The 21,504-nt window shown below is 40.5% G+C and overlaps 1 protein-coding gene and 1 pseudogene across 1 annotated transcript in view; both read right to left on the bottom strand.

Moving 5' to 3' along the window:
• The window catches only part of TPRG1 (tumor protein p63 regulated 1), a 477,906-nt gene that overhangs the window by 18,369 nt on the left and 438,033 nt on the right, over positions 1 to 21,504 (bottom strand). The window lies entirely within an intron of this gene.
• Positions 18,864 to 19,968, bottom strand: LOC113256593 (homeobox protein NANOG-like; annotated as a pseudogene).

Genomic DNA, 21,504 nt, shown 5'->3' with positions numbered 1-21,504 from the left:
ATATATATGTATGCAGCCACTTGGTTTGAAATAAATTGTCTTGGATCTGTGTCACACTGGGTGAAATGTCTCGCCCACTCACCAGAGGAAGACAGACCTGCATATGTGGGTGCCTCTGTCACTCAGAATGCAGCAGAACCTGATTTGTTTCAAGGAGCAGACTTCCTTATCCAAAATGTGAGTTTGGCTCCTATCCTCCAGGGAATCCAACCCCAAGGCATCAATAGATAGATAGATCACTTCAGCAGGCTGGGTAATGCCACCTACCCATCTGGAGCATGCCCTCCTTGCTTTCGGACTCTTCATCCTACATCATACTGTGGGACTCCATCACTACTATCTCTGTACATCCAAATCCTATTCATACTTTAAGGCTTGTTTCATGGTCAAATCCTCTTGGGAGCTTCTGTAATATTCCAACAGGAAGTAATCATTATGAAAATTTCCTAGCACCTTGTCCCTGCTTTAGGACTCTTAATATATGCTGCCTTGTTTCACAGCTTTTGGTACATGTCCTACTTTCTCTATAAGGCTTGGGGGGCACAGGATCTGTCTTACTTGTTTAAAATTTTTTTTTATTTAAATTCAATTTAGTTAACATTAGTGTATTATTAGTTTCAAGGGTAGAATTTAGTTATTCATCAATTGTATATAACACCCAGTGTTCATTATATCAAGTGCCCTCCTTAATGCCCATCACCCAATTACCCCATCTTCCCACCCACCTCCCCTCCAGCCACCCTCAGTTTGTTTCCTAGAGTTAAGAGTCTTTTATGGTTTGCCTCCCTCTCTGTCCCCTTTTGTCTTACTCATTGTTAACCACCCAACACAAATCAAGACTAAAAAGGACTGCATAGAAGTTCAACAGATTTGGTAACAGGTGAATAATTTGGCCGATTATGTAACCAGGATAAGCTAGCTTGTGCTTCTGTACAAATAATTCCAAATTTCAGTGACTGAAAACAGCAAAAAGTTATCTTTCATTTGTAATGCAAGTCCACTGTGAATTTACTGAAGGTTCTTCTCTACATCATTCTGACTCAAGTACCCAAGCTGACAGAGCCTTTGCTTCCCAAAACATCAGCAGTTACCATAGCAAACAGAAGGGAACATGATGAGTCAGGTGCCAATTTGTAAAGCCTTTTGCCCGGAGGTGACATATATCATACATCAATATGATCATATTCCATTGGCCAAGGCTAGTCAAAAAGGCATGTCTTATTTCAAGAGAATAAAGAAGAAATACAATTATACTATGTGTCTAGAAATTCAGTAAACAGCTCTAATGATTACAAAAAGGCTCATAAGGAATTAACTTTTAGTCTCCAAGCTTGAGCTTCTCATTCAATAGGTATGGAGAGATGGCAGCTCCTACCAGACTACCAAAATCAAACTCTAAAATAATTTACCTAGACTCCTGAAACAAAAATCACAAGATTCCATCTTACTTTTTTAATATTATAGATAGCTACAGAGTTAGATAGGTAGACAAATAGGTAGATAGAGATACATGCATAGGTACGAAGATTCTTTCAATGAAATGGACCTAAGAATTCATTAACTTTATTGTATATGTAAGTAGTATGCTATCACTGGAAATAGATACATAGTTCTTAGAGAGTGAAACATGAAACCATGAGAAAGCACTATATTCAATTTTCAAAAGGTTAATTAATTAAACATTATTTAATGAATGATGTTATTATTATTATTAGTTTTTTGGTGTGTGTGCCTTTTATTGAGAGCGTAAACCTCAGGAAAGGCAGAAGTAGAGGAAAAGATTGTTGATACGGTTTATTGTAAGGCTGAATGATTTAACCTTTGATGGGAGGTCTGTCAAAAGGAGGAGCCTATGATAAAAGATATCATTTTGCTAGTGACCTTGAAGGTAAGTGTTTGAACTACTTCCAAACAAGCACCCAGAAGAATTGAGAGATTTCTAAGATTTTTTTTTCTGTCTTCAGTTTAATCCCAAAGAAAAATACACATAGATACATGCATTTCTGGATCCAGGGATGAGGAAACAAAATTGGAGGATGAATAGAGAAGAGAAAGGAGAAAAAGAGCTAGGAGCAAGGCACTGGACTGACAAAGACAGTTGGTTTAGAATTTCAGACAACTCTCCCAGCGTTACCAACTTTTGGAGTAGAAGAAAGTTCTTATATAGAATCTGGGAAACAAGTGGATCCTTGAGGGGAGATAAATAGGACCAGAAAGTCACTTAACGGGCATGGAGGGGAGAAATACAGTCTTAGTGTTCAAAATGCTTTGTATCATATTGATTTATTAAGTATCATATAAGGTCCCCAGGTCAAAGCACCAAGTATCCCTAAAGCTAAAGCCTCCAAGTTCCTAAAAATAAAAATTTTTTTAATCCACCCATGGATTCAACTAATTCAAGAAGAAATAAGGATGGAATATCTTCAGGTGTTCCCAGAGTCTCTTTATTTGCTTCTAATATCTTTAGCTACATTCATTAAACCAATGTCTTCATATGTGTATCTCCCTCGAGAAGCCTCAGACGCTCCTGCAGGTCTGCTCCGTAGAACCTGGTTCCATGTTAGGACTCATCATCCCCTTTTGATATTCTGATTTTTCTGCAGATTTATTTTGAAAAAGAAATGGATTCTACTCTTCAAAAAATGTAAGTACCACAGTTCTAAAATGTTGCTTAGGGCAAATTAATTTCTTGGCTCACAAAGATCATAAGGAAGATGTGGAAAGAAGATGCATCCCAAAGTAGGCTGGAGAATTTAGACCAGGGACCTGGCTCTACTTTCTTCTCTTCTGCTAGACTGAGTTCCATGGATGGGCCTTTTGAGACCAATGCTAGCACTAAGGTGGAGCTGTAGGCATTCTGAATGCCATACTGCTTCAACGCAATGGCTCTCAGACCTTGTGACGTCATGAACCATGGCAATACTGTGGCCACTCTGACTACATACTGCTACTACTACATTGTAGGTGTGGTACACAGCTGTCGCTTGTGGGGCCCAATTATGATCAGAGATACTGCAGGGCTTCAGTCACATAATTTCATGGGTCCCTGCCTATACAAAGAATTTTGATTTCTTAAGATGTATTATAAAATTCTCCATCCCCTGGGAGGTATAGCTATTTATCAATGAAGACAGGATACTGAATACAGAAGAATTCCTTAACGTATTTGTTTATTGTTCAGTCAAGTGTGTTTGGAGATTCTTATACTAATACCTGAATTGCCTCAGAAAAGCTTCCAGCTGCTAAGTGAACGGTTTGATAGTTTTGAATATTGGGGTTGTTGCTAAAAAGCATGTGCTTTCCTATCTTGCTACCCAGAACTTCCTGGGAAGGAAACAAAAAAAAGAGAAATGAAATTCCACATCACTACTATCCTCTTAGCAGAAAACAAAGCCTTTCTTCATCCACAGCTTCATTTTCACCATCTAGACCAACTCAGTTCACCTGCATGTGATGAATTCCGTGTTTTCTATCTAATCACCGCTCTACCTCACTGTTCTGGGTGAGAAGAAGCTTCCAGCTCTAAATGAAATGCTTCCGCTGAAGCTCAAGGCCAGAAGAAATGCTGGCACTGAGCATATAGCTTTTGCCAGGTGACTTCCGTGGGCTGTGGTCATTTAATTCTTGATAACACTTGCGATGGGCATTATTAACCTCAGACTGTAGATGAGGAATTTGACTCTAAGATAATTTATCAGGCTAAGCGAGGTCTGTTCCTCCCACTTGACCACTGCATTTGTTCAGGTCTGCTGTTGCCTAGAATGTGAAGGGAGGGGTTATAGGCAGCTGTAAATAAACATAAATGCAGACAAGATCATAGCAATTTCTTTTTTTTTTTAAGATTTTATTTATTTATTTGACAGAGATAGAGACAGCCAGCGAGAGAGGGAACACAAGCAGGGGGAGTGGGAGAGGAAGAAGCAGGCTCCCAGTGGAGGGGCCTGATGTGGGGTTCGATCCCCTAATGCCGGGATCACGCCCTGAGCCAAAGGCAGACACTTAACCGCTGTGCCACCCAGATGCCCCAAGATCGTAGCAATTTCTTAACTACCAGAGAGCAGTATTATCAGGTCTTTGGTTGTCTTAATGTACTTGAGCTTTTGTATAGAGCTGTATATTTCTGTGTGAAAATATGTTTCTGGTGAAATTCGTGGGATTTACTCAGTGGTAAATAAAGCTAGAGTGAAAACTGGGTTATACAAATGACTGAGAGCCCATGTTTGTTCTTGGGAATCAATAACACATATTCGAAGACCCATCACAGAAGATGCCCTATTACTTAAAATGCTAACTTCTTTCAGCCTGTAATCCTGAATTACTCCTAGACAGGAGTAAACTAAGTCACAGTCAACCTTTCCTAAAGCTTAGACCAACGAAGGGTCTAAGTAGCTCAGGTTTGAGCGCCAGAGAGACGTACTTACTAGGTCTACGTCCACCCTTAACAGACCATCCTTTCCTCTTTTGATTTCCTTAGATAAGATCTCCACACAAGCTTCTCTGGCTAGAGATTACTTTTGAACTACAGCTACACATATACATGTATATATACACACACAAGCACATACACATATATGTGCCCCTCACACACATGTCCAATATATCCATGTTGAAATTCAGTTCACCCCTTAGTTTCAATCATCTTTGCTACAACTACCAAGTTTTTTCTCTATGTAGAAAATTGATGTAGGGTAAAGAACATAGAATTTTGGTACAAATAGCTTACATATGGATCATACTTTATAAAGAGATTTTATTTGCATTATCTCATTGGATCCTTATAACAGGCTTACTAGTAGGTAAGAGAGATGTTACTAGTTCATTTTTAAACATAAATAAATGGAAGCTCGGATCCATGTCCAGTATTACATACGATGTAATACAACTGAACTGAAATCCAAATCATCACAATATAAATTCAGCATATATTTTTATCATAATTCTTTCTAAAAAGTTACTGTGGTCCTGATATCGGTATCTGTATCTTTATCCATCTATCTATCTATCTATCCCGTTCATCTTTGTCTATCAATCAACCAATCACCCTATCTATTTATTTGTCCCTTTATAATCTAGCTGGCCAGCCTTATATTTTACTGTGCTTGAGGTTTTCCCAGGATGCCAGCAATGTTCCTGTTTATCCATTTTGGTAAAGAAATCACCTCATATTTGATTGGATTCACAGACCCCCAGCCCACAGAGTCCTACTGATGGCCCTCAGGACCAGAAGTCTTCCCCACTCTCCTCAGCCACTGAGCTGCCTTCGGCCCACCAGTGTTATGCAGAAAAATTAAATACAAGTCTTTAATTTAGCAGATCCACCCACAAGGTTCCAGAAGCTTAAGTCAGCATGAGTCTTGGGGAAAATATCACTCTGGAAAAAATAGTACATGTGAGAAAAATACTGTGAATTTAGAAGCATTTGTTTTACAAACTACAGATGCAGAGTGAAAGAAAATGACATCTCGCTTTGATATTAAGCCTTCCTCCATAACACATCCATCTGCAACATGTTTTGCAGCCACTTCCCCGCTAAACCTCACGGCACACAGATCTGCACAGGAGGTACAATACGGATGACCCCGTTTTACAGATGGAGAGAACAGAAATACGCAGAGACCAGGGGAATGTCTCAAAGTTTCAGGCAGTTCTCAGACATCTGGCGTTGGACAGGAGTAAACTAAGTCGCCGTCACCCTTTCCTAATGCTGGAAAGGGGAACGGTGTTGGTTCCAGGCTTTCTTATTTAAGAGAGGCTTGTTGGCTGAGAGCTGGTTCAAAGGGGACTTACCCTGAAGCCACTATTGTGTAGCAAAACCTTAGTCTTTCGTAGATTGTATGTTTATTTGGGGTAGGTTTGGGGGAAGGTGGAGCAGCGGTTTTATTATGGAGGGAGCCTTGAAATGAAAAATGCGAGACTCAGCTTTTGGTCAGGATCCTGTCTCTTTTGGCAGGTTTCTTTATTGCTCTGTGCTCCAGTGATCTCATCATTAAAATAAAGGGATGGACAAGATCAGTGGTTCTCGAAGTATGATTCTCAGACCAGCAGACTCAGCATCACTTCGGAACTTGCTAAAAATGCAAATTCTCAGGCCTCACGCTTTACCAAGTGAATCAGAAATGCTGGGGGTGGAGCCTGAAATCTAGTTTCTGAAGCCTTCAGGTGATGCTGGTGTGGATGCTAAAATTTGAGGACAACTGGATCAAAACTTCTCTAAAGGCTTCTATCACTAAGATTTCGAGTGCATCATGTTATTGACATGATGAATTGTATCTTTCAGATAATTTAAAGAATATATTTGGCTCAGGGTGCCTGGGTGGCTCGTGGGTTAAGCATCTGCCTTCAGCTCAGGTCATGATCCCAGGGCCCCAGGATGGAGCCCCACTTCAGGCTCCCTGCTCACGGGGAAGCCTGCATCTCCCTCTCTCTCTGCCCCTCCCCACTTCTTCCGCTGTCTCTGTCACTTTCTCAAATAAATAAATAAAATCTTTAAAAAAAAGAGAGAGAGAGAGAGAATATTTTGGGCTTTTCAAAACACATACTAGTCAATTTTTAGGCTATGTGAAGAAAGTAGGTGTTAATATTCTCTCTACTTTAGTGCCAGAGAAATCGAGGTACAAGCTTCCAGAAGCTATAGGGATGAAGATGTGAACAACTACAGTGTAATCTCTCTCTTCTCCCCCCACCCCCAAATAAAATGTACTTAACTTTTCTTTCTGCAACTCAGTTTTCGGAACAACAGTCGACCAAAATAGAGAATGAGCAAGACATGGAACTCAGGGCTATTCTCCCATTTAATGACCTTAGCAAGATGGTACTAGTTGTTACCTTGCAGTCCCTGGGTAAAATCTGGCATAATATTAGTTGCTGGTTTCTACCTCTCTACAGTGATAGAAAGATACCTGAAATAATGTAAACCAAAATTTTTATAGCTCCTCAGAGGCAAGATATAATTTAGAAACATTTCATGTGCACAGGTTTTGCAGTGAGGCACCTGATTCGGGCCTTTGAAATTTCCTCTTTCCTTTAAGAACATAGCCTGACAGGTAGTAGGTGATGAGCAGATGCGTATTGAATCACATTGGTCTTTGCAGACTTCTGTGGGGTATACAAAGACCAGTGTTCCATTCCACATGTAACTAAAGGAACATGGCAAATTGAACCATCAGCCAGATACTCCAAACCTTGTCAGAGAACTAACAGTGAAAGAAATAGCAAACATTTAATCCAAAGAATCAATGGTATTGGTGGAAAATGAATGGGCATGTTCAAACAGAAGAGTAGAAGATCTTCCATCTAGAACATGGAACAATGGATATAAAGAACAGGAGGGAAGATGTCTGACTCTTCTCAGTAACTGTGAGTTTACAGTTACCAACGTTTGTGCAGTGGGAGCAGATTGGAGATCAATACAGTAGAAGTGATTTAAAATGTTGGAAAGGTAATGCTGGCAGTTGAGTTGGAGGAGAGGAGAATCTAAGAGCTTGGGTTATATGCTTGTGACACTTTGCCTTCCGTTATTATGCCCAATTCATTCTCTTCAGCTCTCTGCCCTATTCTGAGCCTTGGGAAATTGATATCTCAGACTTTATCACCTGGGCATAGTTCCCTTTTGACTTCAGATTGGGTTGCAAAGTGGAAAATGCAGGTAAGAATTTAGGGGGTGAGAGAAGAGAGCACATCGTGTATTTTTTCCACCTCTACCACTGACCCACCACATAGGTGAGGATCAGACAAGGGCGGGTCTTGTTGCAAAAACCCTCTGCCATCCACCAAATCTTGTCAGATCCTTAGAACATCATTCGTTCCCTGTGCCCCTTTGGGTCTGGGGAGGTAACTCCTTCAAATGTGAGCTGCTTTCTGAGCTAATCCTGAGCTGCTTTATCCTTTGCTGGTCCTTCTAAACTTGTCCACATCTAGACAAACAGTCCATTCAGCAAACTCTCTTCAGTTATCCTGTGGGATGCCATCTGATGAGCTGGTTGGTGGCCTCAGAGCAAGGGTTTTGAATCTTTAATCTGCATTGGAATCATGCGGAGGGCTTGCTAAATAGCAGATTACTGGACCTCACCCCCAGATTTCTGACTCAACGGATCTGGGGTGGGGCCTGAGAACTTTCACCCCCCAAAATTCCCAGGCAATGGTCTGGGGACTATGTTTTGAGAACTGCCTGATAGTCCTTCCCAAATGTGGCCACAAATAAGAATTACTTCCTGAACCACAAAAAATATAGATTCTTGAAATCCCCTCTGGATCTCCTGAAATGGAACCTGGAAATTTGGAGACCCGCAATGTGTATTTCCTAAATTTTCTCAGATGAATACGATGATGTTAGATTCGCTCTCCAAGATGCTTTGAAACTCTGAGATAATGAGAAAGTGAGCTCGTGCTTACTCTCTGACCTTTGACTTGAGAGTTATGAGAAGGCTCTGACCCTGCCTGAGAAAGGAACAGGAAACGTGTTCCTCCCCTTCCTCCAAGATCCAAGTCATCAACTTCAACTTTGGAGAGGGGTGGCTTCTCTGAATACCTTAAGGAGGCGTGATCACCTCATTCTCCTTTGTTTCACATCAGAACATGGCACACACCTTTTGAGTGAGTGCACCCATCACACTGCATTGGCGCCGTTGGCTCTTAGAGCTGTCTCCCAGGGAAGACTGTGAGCGCCTGGAGCATAAGGGTTGAATCTTACCAGTTTTGAATGGCCAGCACTTAACCTCCAGCACATCTTTGTACCATTAAGACAGCTGGTCTGGCACAGAGTAAGTTCTAGGAGTGGGGATGGGAGGGAAGATTGTTGAATAAATGAATGAAATGGTGGAATAAATGAGTAGACGTTCTTCCTCGTCTTTTCTATGACGTCAACACAAAATAATGATAAACCTTTATTTTGCCCTCCGAGGCTGAATTTGGCAAGTAACTTTGCTAATGCAGAAGGATATGGAGTGAGTTGGATGTCCTCATAGATCTTTTCTGTCTCTTAACTTCTTGGTTCAACAAATAATTGAAAGGAATCAATCTCCCCCTGACTGACAGTTTTGACAGCTGCTGTTATCGGGATGTCAGTGGGTAATCTGTTACTCTCCTCGCCAACTAAAAACTGAACAGAGACATATGCACTGTCAGTCTCGCTCCTCTGATCTCACTCCTGGTGCCCAGTTCCCCCACTCCTGCCCTTCGGGATTCTTCCCTCCCCTCATGTCAGGGAAGTGCCTTTACATTCGGAGCAACTCTGAAACTCCTCCACCTCCAGCTAGAAGCTGGATTAGAGCTCGTCTTCTCTGAGTATTATTACAGTGGAGTCTCTGGCTTCGCAAACGAATAGGGCTTCATAAATGTAAAGCTGTTCAAATAATAAATGCATCTTTTCTCTATGCTTAGCCAAGGGAAGTGGATATTAAAATGAATAAGAGTAATGATAAAAAGGGAGCTAGCAGCATGGGTATAATTAAACCGAATAGCTCACATACACACACAAAAAGCTCTGAACATTGACTTCCTCTGGGGCACACCCCAGTACACCCAGACCTCGCCTCAGAAAGGTATGCACCACCTGTCATCCTAACGTAAAGCAAACACCTACACTTACCCTCCCGTCTGCAATCAGGAAACAAATTTGACTTCCTGAGTCAAAAACTCTTTCAGCCCCTGGGAGAAATTTAAAAAAACAAAAACAAAAACAAAAAAAAACCTCTTTTTCCTACCCTCAGTATTCAAGACACCCAAATGCAACTCCTTCCATTGATGGGATGACAGGTACTAAAAGATGAGGGCCTGATGCAGGAGTATTTGATTTGTATTCAGTGTTATAAGCGCATTTCATCTGTGCCAGTAAAAGTAGCCAGCAGCATCATAGGGACATTTTGACCCTCAGAGCTGCTCTACAGATCCCCTGGGGGGTCCTCTTCTAGAGAATTCACTGGGAAGTATAAGCCTTGTGCAGGCTCAGGCACTCTGGGTGGGGCTGCTACCATCTCCACTTTCTCCCCGGAGCCATTTAAAACCCTACAAAGAACCAGTCACTCAGACTAGGTTACACCTACCTCCCTGTCTCAAGACTCTGGGTCCAAATCACCCCTAGGATGAAAACTGGGAAGCATTTCCTCATTACCCTTCGTAAACCGATCCTGTGAGAACACAGTCTCCAGGTTATTTTTTCATTTGGAAACTTCGTGCATTCGTGTAACCCTTTTCCTTCAAAGAAGTTATTTACACAAAGGTCTTTCCTAAGATTCTTATTTTAGGGAAACAACATATTCACTAGAAAATTACCATGTGTATAATGTGTATGACTTTGTTATACACTAAGGAAGTCCTTTTGCTCTTTATTTTGTTTTTCGGTACTTTCAAGACCCATGTATCTTCCATCTAGAACAGCACAGGAGGAAGCCAACACATTTCCAGGGACCTCGGGGAGTCAATCTCTGTTTCCAGCTGGCTTCTTTCATGGCCCTTCTCAACCTGGGACAAAATACTGCTGAGGTCGAGCCTGGCTTGGTAAGGATTTTCCCTTCTGTTCATTCAGTATTCATGGTCAATTGCTTGGTCTTCAAGCTGCTAGTTTTATAGAAGAGAAGCTCCTTCGGAAAAAGACAGTGCTTTAAAGGCCCTCATTATAATGCCGCATTTGACAGCAGAGTCGACAAGCAGAGATAAGAGATTTGTCTGATATCATTAAAAAAGCTCAAGTCTCATTATTTCACCTTTTGTTAGTTATCTCCTTTTCTCTTGTCATTGTTACATCTTTTGTGTCATGCTTGGTATTCACAATAGTAACTATATGTATCGTGGACTTGTGGAAATACTAAGCCTAAAATGAAGCAGAATTAATTGCTCAGAGTATAATGTGATCTTCCTTACCATGTGAGTGATCTTGAGAATGCACTTGCCTTCTCTAGGTCTATTTGTCTCAGTTAATAGGACAAGTGGAGCAGGGGTATTGAATGTGCCTTCAAGCATGAATTCTCTCTGGGTTATGCTCTCAAAGACTGATAATTATCAAGGTGGTCGTTGTCTCTAGTAGCATGGATAAACAAGAGTTAAACGAGTGTATTTAGCACTAAGGATTAGTATACATGTGTTATGCACACAAAATGATCTCTGAAAGCATATTGCCTGAACATTTAATTAATTTTATATTATGATTTATTTCATTCTATAAGGGTGAAATAAATAGAAATCTTAGACTTGGAAATTTGAGTCCTGTGTTCCACTCCAGCATTCCTATTTAATTTTACTGTAGGCAAGTCACTTAACTTCAGTGAGCTTCAATGTCTTCATCTGTGAAATGACAGCAGATGTACCAATCTAGGGATACATCTATCAGGGAAAGAGGAGAAATTTTATACTACCTTTCTCCAAGTGTTCTTCTAATTCCACCATTCAGTGAAATCTGATCTAACTCTCTAAGTACACATACCTTTACATATGAAATATCTAGATTATTTGAGCATAAAGGTAAAGGGTGGGGGTACAAAAGAAGACAGAGAACATGATAACAACAGGAGAAGTTCCAGGGAGTTCCCTCCTTGGTTGATGAAGAGGAGCATTTGTTGAGAACACAGGGAGAGCATGATGGAGGCAGAAAGAAGCCAGTGTTAATGTGAATCTTCTCTTCTTAGGACTTCTGCTTCCTAGAGTCTGAATCTGGTTCGCTTTAGAGGCAAAGAGCCCCTGGACAGCTACAGTTGGGTTCCTCATCAAAACACTGTTACAATCAGAGAAAGCCATATTCTTATAAGGTCGAGCAATAACTTTATAAACCCTGAATTTAAACATTGCAAACTCTTCATTTAAACCAAATTAATTCATTTACATTAATAGTGATTTTATCTAAATGACTTATTGACTTTTTCAATAAAGGAAAAACATAGAAGGGAAAGCCTAGTAAAGACTTACATCTACACACCGAATTATAGTTTTGTGGTACTGAAAGATATTTTTTAATATAAAACCATTAAACGACATTGAAAAGGTAGAAGAAGTTATTACCAAAAAATGATTATTTCTTAATGAACACCACATAAAAGTAACAAAATTTGTCTTGGTTTCTGGCTTCAGATACAACCACACACCAATAAGCTGAGGGCTCTTGGGCACGAGGTCGGCACTGACATAAATTAGTTTGCTTAGAAAGTTGTCACAGTCTCACACTGGGTGACACGTACACACCTACCCAAACCATCAAGAAGTGGGGGCAGAAGTACCGGGCATACTAAGATAATTTTTTTCACAAGGCCAGTAAGGATAAATACACTAAATTACCCAGGAGTGCTCTTCACCACTGGAATAAGTCACCTTTCCAGTATAGAAGATACATGTTGTTGGGAAGTGTCCTTTATGCAGAAGGGTGTGGCAGCATAGTCTACTTCTCCACTATTTTTTTTCTCCTCCCCTAGCCGTAATCCCACTCCTTATGGCAAACAGGCACATTCTGATTTGGTGCAGAGGGCAATGGAAGTCAGCATCCTGTATTTCAGGACCCAACTGCCATAGATTACCTATTTACTATGTGAACAGCCTGAAAATTATTTAGATAATAACAGAGCACAATTAACTACACAGAGGTATTTTAATCAACCACGAGTCAGCATGTGTGGTCGAAAGACAATCTACTTGCTTAATGACCTTGAGCAGGTTACTTCCTTCTTCAGAGTCTCAAAGGGATTGAACCAGCTCAGGGGTGCTGAACATTAAAATCCCCTGGGAACCTCTGAAAATTGCTGATGCCCAAGCCCTGCCACCACACCCCCAGTAAATCAGAATCTGGTGGTGGGGTCTGGGTGCTGGTGTGTTTTGAAAGCTTCTCAGGGATTCTGATGTGCTGCCCAGGCTGAGAGGCACAGGTTTCTTCTCAACGCAAGCAGTGGAAGGCATCAATGACAGGAGAGAATCGACCTTGCAGTTCAACTTTGAACTCTAGGATATAAACGAGAAGGATATTTGGAAATGGACATGTATCTGTTGGGCCTACTCATGGGGCGCATACCGCACAATCTTGCGACTGGGCAGATGGCAAGTTGAAAACCCAAAACCTGGGGTGCCCGGGTGGCTCAGTTGCGTAAGCATCTGACTTGACTTCAGCTCAGGTCATGATCTCAGGGTTGTGAGATCAAGTCCCCCATCGGGCTCCACGCTCAGCATGGAGTCTGCTGCCAATTCTTGACCTCTGCCTCTCCCTCTGCGCTCAATCTCTCTCTCTAAGATAATAAATCAATAAATCTTTGAAAACCTAAAAACTAAAGTCTCAAAAGATCACTTGATATGTTTGAGGAAAACCAAGATTGCTGCTTCCGATGGTAATACTCAGATCTTAAGTCCTTTTTTTTTTTTTTTTTAGCTTTTCATAAGTGAAGTTGCTTGAGAAATAATACACCACCCAGCAAAATAGCACCCCAAAAGTGCTATTGCCTCATTCTGGCAAGGAAAACTGTGTTTTCCCTTAGGCCTTGCTTCGTAGGCTGGAGTTGCCATGGGAAGCAAGGCTTTATTGGGATGCCAGAACAAACAGGCTCTGAAACCACCCCAGCACAACGTAGAGAGCTGCCTATAAATCAAAGAAAGCCCTAGGGTCAAAGCCACTTAGACACACACACACACTCACACATACACATACTCCCAGAAAAATATTACAAAGGAGAAGGTGTGTCAGGGAAATCCAACTAAAATTACTGCACGTAAGTAATAATAACCAAAATTTATGTGTCCCTTTCATCCACAGTTCTCAAAAGACGCAGAATGTGCTAATATCACTTGTCTTTTGAAAGTTTTCCAACGTTCGGAGGGATAAAAGAGGAGGGATTCTGCATCTGAAGTCAGGCAAGTAAAAGTGGCTGCGAGGGGTCATCTACTCCTTTCTTCTGGTGTCAGGCACAGTTACAATGAAACCAAGTCATTTCTCTCCTTCCCATTGGCAGCGTCAGTTCTCCACCATTCCAGAGTATCATCTTCCACCTACTCTATTTTTCTCCAGGGGACTTCCTACAAGTAATCATCCTGCTAGGATGAAATTTTAATGCAATCTCTCCTAACACAACACTCATGTGCCAGTGTGAGCTTTAGGCAGGTTAACGGCAAGCCGGCCACCTCTTTTCTCCATTCTTCCCATTTGCTCAGTTTCCTTTTTAACCATGAATGCCCGTGATTCCACTAAAGAGTGAACTCCTTTGACTCTAGGGAAGAGTACTTTATTATCCTTAGAAACCTGGCAATACCCAGATAGCCTTGATATTTAAAAAAAAAAAAAATTCTATACCTACCCCGTATTTCTGACATTTGTGTTTAAGACCACATGATTCTCCTTTACCACCTATAAAAATGTGGATAGCTCGTCCCTATCCCCAGCTAGAAGGAGCTCAGTAGATATCAGTTCCCCCCACTTCTTTCCCTGGGGCAGCTCATTTTTTTTATTTTAATAATGCTAAATTGAAATGTAAGATTAAGTTTGGAATCTGTACAAGAAAAGTTTTAGAAAAGAATCCCACTTTTCCATTTAATGAGGGATTATTTTGTTGCTTAAAAGACGAAGACATTCGCAAGATCTCCCCACATTGTAAAGCTGCCTGGATGGTTTTGCACTCACACGTTTGCCCTGTCTGTCCCCAGCTTCTGCAGCTGCCGCTCCCACCTAAAAAGTACGGATCCAGTCCTGCTCAGAGCTCTGGGATTGGGGCTGACTCTAGCCATGTGGTTGATTTAATCTAATTCAATACCCTGGAGTATTACCTCAAAAGACATTCATTGCCAGCCTAACCCTGACATCAAGCCCTTGTGTTAATAACTTGCTTTCTGTCTCATGCCTGACACCCAGTCAGCACCAGAACCCAAGTCTCTGTCACCGAACTCGTGCCTGATCTCCATTCTTTGTAAATCTCAGCATACCAGCCTCCCTAGGATTGCATTCTTTTGCCATCTCCCAAATTCAATACCTTCTAGCTGATGTGAAGACCATAGAGAGCTAGTGATCATGGAGGAATTGGACGGATGGGAAGCAAACTTGGAATAATTCCTGAGTCCTAGTGCAGACTCTTGCAAATGCCTTCATTCTATTCTCATTGTGCCTGCCTTTTGATTGAATATTAGTCAACATGGAACTTAACCAGAATATAAACTCTCAGGACTAGTGTGTGTTTTTTTCTTCTTTAAACTCTTTATTCCTCTTTATATCATCCATGATCAGAATTGTGTCTCCTGTCCCTCCTTATTCTATCTCAATTTCTCCCACTCAAGAATAGAGGCAGCTATGCTGTCAAGAAAGATATCCCGCACTACTTGTCTGGATGAGTTCTAATTTCTCTATTCATTGGCAGAGAGAATTCGGGCAAGTTCCTTTACCTCTATGAGCTTCCCATAAATATGTCGGCTGTTTTCTCCTTCTTCTCTAATGTTATGAGAACAGAGTGGTAACACATGCAAAATCTTCTTAAATATTTCCTCAGAAAAACTTCAGAGCAACTTGGTGGGGGGAGGGGTTCTTTCCTGCCCAGTACTGCTTGGCTTTGTTTTCGTCACCGTCTTTAAACCACAGTTTGATGATCACTCATATAATGCAAAAGTTTGGTACCTGTATTTCTTCCTCTGCTGTGCATTTTTCGCAGGTCTTTGACCTCAGCACTTTAGCTTAAACTTCAAAGAGGTCCTAAGCTAGTGGGAGAACTTCAAAGTCTTCCTACAGGGTCAATTAGCACCTATAAAATTTATCTCTGTTCTCCCTGATGACTATTAAACCCAAGTAGGGGCTAATGAGGACTGATAACCACCATCTCCTAAGATTGCTGTTTTTCAGTGGAGAATAACCCTTAACTCTCTACATGGACTCTCCAGTGTGTGATTGGTTTAGGATTCATTGACTATTTTAGATTTGAGGTTCTCTTCACGATTCTTTCAAAGAAGGAGCTTTCCTGGTTACCTGTGTCTCTGCTAACAAGCATAGCTTAGGTGCCTGCCTGGTCCTTAAAATAAGTGATTAAGACTTCCTGATGAAATGAGAACTCACCTCCCAGATGTAGGTGAAGTCCTAAAATCAAGTGGGCACATCAACAACAGGCACACTGTCTAGGTCGTAAGGCAAGACTGAGATCAAATCTTACCTCTGCCATTTTGTAGTCTCTTGATCTTGAGCAAGTTCATTGGCCCATCTGTGCCTTTGTAAGATGGAGCTAATGAAAATACCAGAAGCTGTAGTGAGTGAAAAGGATGAATACAAAATACTCAGGAATCACTAGCATTTGGTGACCCTGTGAATGGATTTTTTTTATTAACAATGGCAAATGATATTTAAAGCTAATGGTAAAAATGTTCTTAAAGTTTGAATTGTTATTATAGTTAAGGGATCTTTCCTTATATGAATATCTCTCTCAAATTATCATGTAATTATAGGTATATATTTCTATATAACATAGATAAAATGATTCAATGCAGAAATTTGCTTTGGGTCTTATTTATACCTTCTAATTATAAAATTAGCACATTCTAAATCTGTTTGGGGAAAACCAAAAAATATAAAGGAACAGGAAAAAAAAAAAGAAAAAAGAAAAAAACAACTCCACCTATATACAATTACCCAGACATCTGTTATTTTGTCACTTTCTCTTTTAAACAATTTTTACCATCAGGAATACTACTGAAATAAAAATAAAAACAAGTGTTTTGGATATATATGGAATTTCTGATAAATGTAAGAAAATTACTGGTTATTTTGTTCATAAATATTTGGCTCTTTTTATCATCATTTCAACTTTCTTTCGATTCTTCAACCTCTTCAGAGCAGGTTTCTCACCCCTGACCATACATTAGAATCATCTGGGGAGCTTCAGCAAGGGACTGAATTGAAGGTCAGCCTTCACCCCGACCTAATTATGAGAGGAGTTGACAGAGGGGTGGGCATTTGCGTTTTTTAAATTTCTCCAGGTGAGTCTAATTTACATCTAAGTTCAGGAAGTCCTGCTTCAGAGGGACTGACCGAATCCTTCACAAAGGGAACCCATCTTTCCCATCTGAAAACAGTGATGCTAAACCTTCCTTTCAGAGCTGCTGTGCGGCCAAACCAATCTCTCCTTAGGGTCAAAACTCCTGGAAAAGCCATCAGAACTATAATCCTTGGCTCCTTTGCTTGGCTTCTCTATACCCTTCCTTCTTTATCACTGTTCTTTGGAAGGTTACAGATTATCACCTATCAGTATATTTCACAACTTAAAAAAACAAAGCAGTTTGCACATTCTTTTTTTCCTTCACAGCATTTTCCTTTCAAGTTCTCCACCCCCAAACTCTTAATCTTCATTTAGGTCCTTTAACACTGCTCTCTCCTGATTTACAAGGCAGACTGATATTAGGAAGAAAAAAAAAGAAGTGTTCTGGAAGAAGCCGTGGTGAGTTTGGGTCTCGGCCCTACCAGCCACCACATGATGGAAGGACTGAATGAGTAACACACTGTAAGCCCGCGGACCCTGTGTAGTGCATCCTGGGAGGAACTGTTGTTCACTCCCTCTTTTCCCTCTCCTACCTCTCTTTCTGATTCTTTCCTAGAGAAGATGGATACTTTTATTCACCAGAGTGCTGTGAGAATGTTTCCTAGAGAGAAGATTCTACTCCACAGGGGGAAGCTGACTGCAGTCCCTGCTCACTCTTCTGTGAGGATAAGCCACATCATAGAGAGAAGGAGGACATGGAAAAACAGAGAGTGAGAGAGTGATGGACTATGGTAATTTCTCAAAGTCCTCTTCAAGAGAATGTAGTCTAAAACTGCATTCGTTTTAAAGATTTCTTCACATTTGGATTTTGGTTTGGTTGGTTAGTTGCTTTGGGGTTTGGGAAAATGTGTGGATGGGCAGAAGCTGTCCTCAGGGCAGCCAAAGTTTATTCCTCTTCTTTCTGAAAACAGACTTATTCCAAGGGTAGCAATCAAAAGAGTTTCCTGAGGGCTTACTATATGCCATTCTAGATTGGTAAACCTCAAAATGGCACTCTAAGGGAGGATGTATTCTCTAACAAAAGAAAACTACTTGTATTTCCCATGTATGGGGCATCATTTTCTACCTCAAATCCTTGTTTATGCTTCTTTTATAGACTTTCTCGTCATCATCTCCTCAACACTGAATTCCAAAAAAACTTCAAGTCTCGATGGGAATACATTTCTCTTCTAAATGCTCATAACACTGACCTATAGTTCTCTTCTTATCTAATCTCTTTTTTTACTTTCATTTGAGCTCCAATGTCTAAGAATGTTTTATAAGTTCTGTTAGACTAGACTATAATCTTCATGATGTGATTTTATAGCTATGCTTAGCTTAGTGCCTGGCACATAGCACGTACTCGATAAATATTTTTGAAGTGGGTATTTTATTTATTTGTACTTAAACCTATAAACCAACCAGCCAAACTGGTACTATTATACATTAAAATACAAAACATCTTTCTACAAATACTAGAATAATGAACAAAGGAGCAGTTGTAGTAAAACAGCACGGGGGCAGAGGAAATCAATGAAGCACGTTGTAGTTGAACACTTTACCGTAACAATTGAGGTTATTAACAAGTAAAGCCTCACAATCTCAGAAAATATAAATAATCCTTCCTCACACATCTTTGTATTTTTACTTCCTAGTCTTAAGGTTAGATTTTAAAACCTAAAGATATCTAAATTAATATTATATCTAATTACCTCTAGCCAGAAACATCTTTTATCATGTTGTCCGTAGCAGCCAATGTTACCGAAACCTCTTTGATTAGACTCCAAACTTACCCCCTCAATGGACACAGTAAGCATAACAAGAAACAGAATATCAAGGCAGAGATATGAGACCCTAAAAGACAAATCCTAGAAGTAATACAGCCACTGCCCAAATTGAGATTGAATAATATACTCATCGTCACACATCTTTAGGCTATAGGTTCACAGAGTAATTTGGGAATAAATCCATTATTTGCGGGATACTGAAATACTTAGTGGATTACTTTATTATACTAAGGCTGTCCCCAGCAGTTTCTAAGAGGGACTCCAACTCGCTGACAGAATTTTGCCGAACAGGGTCTGGCGCTGCAGGGATTCCTGTCCACGGTTGTGGAGCGGATTGTTCCAGGTCTGATTGTTCTAGGCTTGGGGGCGGCAGGTCTGACTGTTCCAGGAATGGTTGCTCCAAGACTGGCTGTTCCAGGTCTGGTTGCTCCATACTGGAAGGTTTCCAGAAGTGCTCATCAGGCATCCTGGTGAGAAGAATAGAAGCCTGGGTATTCTGTAGTTGCTGAGCTGTTCTGAGTCACAGTCTTGCTATTCTTTGGCCAGTTGTTTTTCTGCCACCTCTTAACATTTTATTCTCTGGTTCTAGAACCAGGTCTTAACCTGCATATAGTTAAGGTTCAGAATGTTGGAAAGTTCTTGCATCTTCTGGAGACTGAGGTATTTCTGTCTCTGAAATCTGTCATTGAGGACACATGGCTGGGTTTGAGAGAACACTTTTTAAAAAAAATATATTTTATTAATTTATTTGAGAGAGAGGGAGGGAGAGAAAACACAAGCAGGGGTGGGAGGTGGGACAGAGGGAGAGGGAGAAGCAGACTTACCACTGAGCAGGGAACCTGATGAGGGGACTCAATCCCAGGACCCTGGAATCATGACCTGAGCCAAAGGCAGATGCTTAACTGACTGAGCCATCCAAATGCCCCATGAGAACAGAGTTCTGATCTTCTCTTTCTTGCCCTGGGCCATATCTTCCTTTTTCACCATGCTCTCCCCTATAGAAGTGGGTAGTAGTTTTACTCTGGGACTGGTGGAAGAATCAGGGCTGCCCTGAATAAGCAGATCCATGGAGAAGGAAGAAGAGAGATAGTCCCTGAGTGGGGTGTCTCAGCAAATGAGATTTGCAAGGATGCATAATTTTCTTCAGGCCCATAAATCTCAGTCATTGGAGAAGAGTCCCTAGAATTTGGTGCTTCAGGCACAGTCACGCATTGGTGCTGAGCTGGACCCACACTCATGTTTCCTTGTGAATTCTCAGTTAATCCTGTCTCTCGATAAATATATTTTGAATTTAATGATACTTCCAATACCCCATAGTTGTCATCTTTTTCTCTATCCCTTTAATGAGATTTATAAGGGTATGAGTGAAGTGTAGCTTAGACATTAGCATTTCTCCTGGTAATAATGCTTATTATTACTATTATTCTAATTCTTATTATATGATATTGAACAATTTTTACATAGCATTTCTTGAAAGTTATGAAAACAAAACATTCCTCTCAACTTTGGCTAAGCCATGTTGAAAAAATAAATAAATAACTTGATTAGAGGATCATTAAGAGGAAAGCTCTTTTTTTAATTTTAAGATTTTATTTATTTACTTGAGAGAGAGAATGAGAGAGAAAACACAAGTAGGCGGGAGGAGCAGAGAGAGAAGCAGACTCCCTTCTGAGCAGGGAGCCAGATTCAGGACTCGATCCTGGGGATCCTGGGACTCTGGGATCATGACCTGAGCTGAAGACAGACGCTTAACCGACTGAGCCACCCAGGTGCCCCAGGAAAGCTCTTGATAATTCCTAAAATAGTTGTCTAACACACTGTTGTATAGATGAAGAATAAATATGCAAAAGCGCAGCAACTTGGGTGGAAAATGAAGTTCCGACTTCCGTCTCCTTTGGTATTTAATATTGCTCAGACATATGACTAGAAACTAAAAATTTCATTGTTGATTATTATATTTAATAATGGTTCTTAATACTGACAGAGTTCTTTACACTGATTAATCACCTCTCACTCATGGATTAATATCCTGGATAAGAATGGAGGACACAAGAACATAGACAGGTCCAGTTGTCTGAGTTTATCCAGAAGTGTCATGCTAATATTGCAATAAGAAACCAGTATGAGTATGCTTGATGGCATAACCATTCATGAGCTTTTTTTTTTCCATAATAGAAATGTTGAGCAGAACAAAAAGCAAAAAGAAAAAGACACCACTATACTGTTACTCAGTGACTAATACCTCTAAAATGTGTGTAAATGTCCTTCTATTTTTTTCTATATTCATACAGTCTATTAATACAATGTCCAGTCATATTTGTTTAAAACATCAGGATTATTGTAAACATCCAATTTTATACTCTGCTCTTGCACTTTGATAGCATGTATTTTTCCTTATCAGTATGTATTATTGGAAAACGTAAGTTTTTTTTTTTAAGATTTTATTTATTTATTTGACAGAGAGAGACAGCCAGCGAGAGAGGGAACACAAGCAGGGGGAGTGGGAGAGGAAGAAGCAGGCTCCTAGCAGAGGAGCCTGATGTGGGGCTCGATCCCAGAACGCTGGGATCACGCCCTGAGCCGAAGGCAGACGCTTAATGACTGTGCCACCCAGGCGCCCCAGAAAATGTAAGTTTTGATGGCTGTACTGTATTAGAATGTTTGGATAGATTATAAAATTATTTATTCAGTTTCTCCACTGGTCATTTCAGTTGTTCCAGTATATTTTAAGTTTCTGTCACAAATGATGTCTCAATGACTATCTATGTGCCCAG

This window comes from Ursus arctos, unplaced genomic scaffold, assembly GCF_023065955.2.
Source record: "Ursus arctos isolate Adak ecotype North America unplaced genomic scaffold, UrsArc2.0 scaffold_4, whole genome shotgun sequence".
NCBI lineage: Eukaryota > Metazoa > Chordata > Mammalia > Carnivora > Ursidae > Ursus > Ursus arctos.
This window is presented reverse-complemented; position numbering and strand designations above follow the sequence as displayed.